This window comes from Erythrolamprus reginae, chromosome 7, assembly GCF_031021105.1.
Source record: "Erythrolamprus reginae isolate rEryReg1 chromosome 7, rEryReg1.hap1, whole genome shotgun sequence".
NCBI lineage: Eukaryota > Metazoa > Chordata > Lepidosauria > Squamata > Dipsadidae > Erythrolamprus > Erythrolamprus reginae.
The window spans coordinates 53651074-53655754 of record NC_091956.1 but is presented as its reverse complement, the minus strand read 5'-3'; the positions used below and the strand labels follow the sequence as shown (position 1 = coordinate 53655754).

Sequence of the window (4681 nt, the reverse complement as noted above, 5' to 3'; positions counted from 1 at the left end):
ATGATCCCTTTGCGTACTGGAAAAACATATTTCCATGGGCTGGTCTCTGATGCCCAAAAGGTTGGGGACTACTGGTCTACCAACTGCACAAACTGCAGAAAAAACAATTGCTGCCAACCTGCCTTCCATTAAGGACTTGTATACTGCACGAGTATACAAGAGAGGGCTGTAAATATATTTACTGACCTCTCACATCCTGTACATAAACTATTTCAACATCTACCCACAAAACGCTGCTACAGAGCACTGTACACCAAAACAACTAGATACAAGAACATTTTTTCCCAAATGCAATCACTTTGCTAAACAAATAATTCCCTCAACACTATCAAACTATTTACTAAGTCTGCACTACTATTACTACTAGTTTTATTTCATCATGCCTATCACCCATTTCCTCCCACTTATGACTGTGTGACTGTAAATTGTTGCTTGTATCCTTCATATTTTTATTAATATTGATTGTTTCTTCATTGCCTATTTAACTGCTATGACAATCATTAAGTGTTATACCATATGATTCTTGACAAATCTATATTTTCTTTCATGTACACTGAGAGCATCTGCACTAAAAGACAAATTCCTTGTGTGTCCAATCACACTTGGCCAATAAAAAATAAAATAATTCTATCATCACCTTTGAGGGAGATGATTACTTCAAGTGAGCAAGTAACAATAATCTTTGGCTGAGGAGCAACCAGCTAATTTCCTCAGAACATCCTTGAGATTCCCAGATACTGCAGAATTGGACAAGATGCAATGCAGTACATGGTATATGGAGGATTTCATATAAATGGCTAGAAACTGTCATGAGAAGATGACAATTTTGGAAAAACTAAATAAATGGGATTTGTTCTGCATCATCTTAGTCATATTTGGGGAAAGATTAGAGGTAGAGAACTACTGAACTGATGAAAAGAGAGGGGGTTTAAAATAAGTAAGATTGGGAGGACATAATCTCTACCAGTCTTTAGTTTACTTTTTATTTCATTTTATATAAAAATCCAGAGAGAAATGAAACAATGGTTTCATACCTGTGTTTAATTTGGCCCAGTTTCATCAAATAATGGGAAACATTTACAGGAACTGAAATTGGGAGATCCTGCAGTATCTCTTGTATTTGCAGCACATAGCCAAATAAACCAAAAAAAAAGGAAGAGAACCAAAGAAACCCTTTGGTTGGTTTTTTACTTTGAATTTTGGTTGAATTGTAAAAACTATAACAAGTGGAAACAGAGACATGGAATGGATGCAGCAGGATATTAAATATTAAATGTAATATTTATATTAAATATTATTCCTTCATCTATCTTCCTTAAATTTCCTAAGATAGGATCCTTTTCTGATTCTGGTGTGGAAAAAATAATTAAAATAAAAAAAATAATTTCATAATCCATACTACATTTCTGACAATTAAAATGTAAAAATGAAAATAATTTCACTTCATAGCTGTATAACCTCAAGACACATGACTAAAAAATTCAGCTCCATCATCCCTCTTTTGGAAATAAAACCAGTCTTACAACGGATAGACAAAATTAAATTACATTCGGGGGGAAAAAACATAAGATGTGATTGCACATAAAACAAAACAAGTCTGCGGAGTGGGGCAGCATACAAATCCAATAAATAATAATAGTAATAATAATAATAATAATAATAATAATAATAATAATAATAATAATAATAATAAATCAAGCTTAAAGTAGTTCCTAGTGAAACCATATACATAATAACCCTCATCAATTTTCCATTTCTACTTAAATTTGCTAGACTTTATTTCCCCCCCCCCCTGAAAGTTCCAAATTTAATCTGATCTGTTCTTTGTTTTTCCTAACTTGAAGCCACTTTCCTTCTTTCCTTCCTTGCTTTTTCTTGCAAGGGGAAATTTGTCTGCCTAGATCAGTGATGCTGGCTGGGGAATTCTGGGAGTTGAAGTCCAGATATCTTCAAGTTGCCAAGGTTGGGAAACACTGGCCTAGATAAATAGAATACCAATTTACCTACCTCAAAATTGTGCCTGAGACAGAAAAACTTGAAATACAGACTGGCATTTGTGACCATGTGACAGTCAGGTTGGCAAATATAACCTCTACCTACAAATGCCTCTACTTACAAACTTTTCTAGATAAGAACCGTGTGTTCAAGATTTTGCCATTTTCCACTTACAAACTCGAGCCTCCGAAACTGTAACCAGAAAAGGCAGGGAGACGCCTGGGAATCTCCTCGGAGGAAACAGGGCCGGAAAAGGTGGGGAGAAACCTCTGTGGGGCCTCTCTGGGAATCTCCTGGGCGGAAACAGGGCCTCCACCCTCCCTGTGGTTTCTCCAATCACACTCATTATTTGCTTTTTCATTGACTCCTATGGGAAAAATTGCTTCTTCTTAAAAACTTTTCTATTTAAGAACCTGGTGACAGAACAAATTAAGTTTGTAAGTAGAGGTACCACTGTATTGTTTAAGTCTTTATTCTTATTAGTAGTTTTAAAAATCAGTTACTTTTTTTTTACTATGTTTAGCTTTAAATTAACATGCAGTTCATCTTTGGTCCTTTTTTGCAAAATGCATGGCTGTTTTAAACATCTTTGATATTTTTAAAAGTATTTTGTCTGCAAGTTGAGTGATGGCAGCTGGACTGGAGAAATGGTTTCTTGGACACAAAAAACCTAGATGACTGAGAATCTTATTGACATAGAGGGGATTTTATTGCAATTGATTTGTACTGTATTTTCAGCAAGCAAGAAAAGAAAACCAAATACTGTGACTAAAAGCATCAGATTTACAAAGACTTTTATTTGAGGAGCTTTCAAAAGGTTAGGTTTATTCTCCACAGTTGTACAGATAGTTGCATGAAATTAAGTTCTTGATTCTTCACTCAAAAGCAGTTATGTTCGCAGCTGCAAAGATCCCCTACAGCAAGCACAAGTTATTTACATTACAATCAGCCGCTTTAAGAAAACAAAATGGGGCATAGTTTTTAAGACATAATAGAAATATAAATTTTCAAATAAAAAGTTCTATCATAGTTTAATTTGGGGGAATAGCTTTCCAGTGGACTTCATTTCATGTTTTAGTTGCTTACAGACAATATTTCTTCCATCATTTCTTGCAGAAAACTATTTCAGGATAACTGAAAAATTTTGTGCGTTGGATTACTATGAGAGAGGGAGACAGAGAGACAGACAGACAAGTAAATACTGTTTCTCTCTGATATAACAGCTATTAAAGTTCTTTTATTTCTGTTCAATGCCAAGCAGGGAGCCTGTTTATTTCAGCAATAACTAAAAATAGATTGAGGGTAATTGGCTGTTGTTTCCTGAAATATAAGATAAGCTACTGTTCTTTTCACTCACTTCCTTCTTATCAGCTAGATGGGCAGGAGAAGCCTGCTATTCTTTCTTTTGTTCTGATAAAGGAGAATATTTGTAGCTCAGAGATGAAATGATGAGTCTTTGGCTTCTCAGTTGTTTTCTAAGATTAACATCAGACTAACAGTCAAGAAATAAACAATACCCTACTCCAGGAACTGCCAAACAAAGTGACAGTAAACAGCCCAACCAAATAACCCCCAAGACCATTTCCCCACAACACTGACAGAGTAAGTCACCAAATAGTCTTTTGTTCCTTGCAATTCTTCCCATGTGTGCACATTGCAGGGAAAGCAAGCAGGGGTAAAACTGTTAATTAGGTTTTTTTTTTTAAAAAAAAGGATTTTATCTTCACAGCTGTCAGGCCTCTGGCCACCATAGCAATGAATCTCAACTCTCCAGACACTTGACACTGTAGTCAGCAACTTGCAGTAGCAGAAGCTCACAAAGGTGTCATGGTTACATAAATTGCTTCAGTGCAGATAAAAATGAAGCTATAAACCAGATAAGATTTATTTGCAGAAGTATACAGAAAATGTGGCATACTTTTCACTATAATAATTTTGTGCAGGTATAATTGGATCCCTGTCTATCTGCTCCAAGTTCATTTTGCATACATCTTCCTCTGGGCTCTTGGCCAACAAAGATTTAGCCATTCTCTTCAGAGGCTTGGATAGGAAAGTACAGTATCTGATCATCATTTATGCTGGTACTCTATCACCTGAGAACCAATGGTTTCCATCTTACCAACTTTCCTTTGTATTCCAGCATGCAAGAGAAGAGAAAAAGAAAAACCATTTGTTAGGGGCCAAGTTGAAATAGATTAGATTATAACACCACCGCTCCCAACCTCCTATGCCTTCTTTTTACTTGCAAACTTGGATTTTAAAAATGTCTTATTTTGAAGGCAGAGATTATCTTGAAACAGAAATTTTCAATCCCTTTAAGGTTTTGTGCTCCTAATCATAATATTGAGAGCCAGTCTGGTGTAGAAGTTAAGGCATCAGGCTACAAACTGGGAAATTGCCTTAGGCACGAAGCCGGATGGCTGAACTTGTGCCATCACTCTCTCACAGCCCATAGGAGGAGACAATGGCAAACTGCAGGGACTTGTCCAGGCAATCTCAGAACTGAACATGATTGAATGAAAGAAGAAAAAAAACCATAACATTATTTGCTAATATTATATTGTATGGTTCATTTTGTGTCGAAACCAAATTTCGGAATCCTCCATTTTCTTATATACATGTAGAGCAGTTAATTTACAAGAGAGTATTTTCAGTTTAACTCTTTGACCACAGAAGAATTTGGAAC

The 4681-nt window shown here is 35.7% G+C and overlaps 1 long non-coding RNA gene across 1 annotated transcript in view; it reads right to left on the bottom strand.

Annotated features, from left to right (window-relative positions):
- Positions 1 to 2772: 2772 nt before the first annotated feature.
- LOC139169937 (uncharacterized) overlaps positions 2773 to 4681 on the bottom strand; it is a 17791-nt gene continuing 15882 nt past the window's right edge. The window contains exon 3 of the long non-coding RNA XR_011559554.1: positions 2773 to 4122. This is a non-coding gene — a long non-coding RNA (uncharacterized lncRNA). The remainder of the gene's footprint in view (positions 4123 to 4681) is intronic.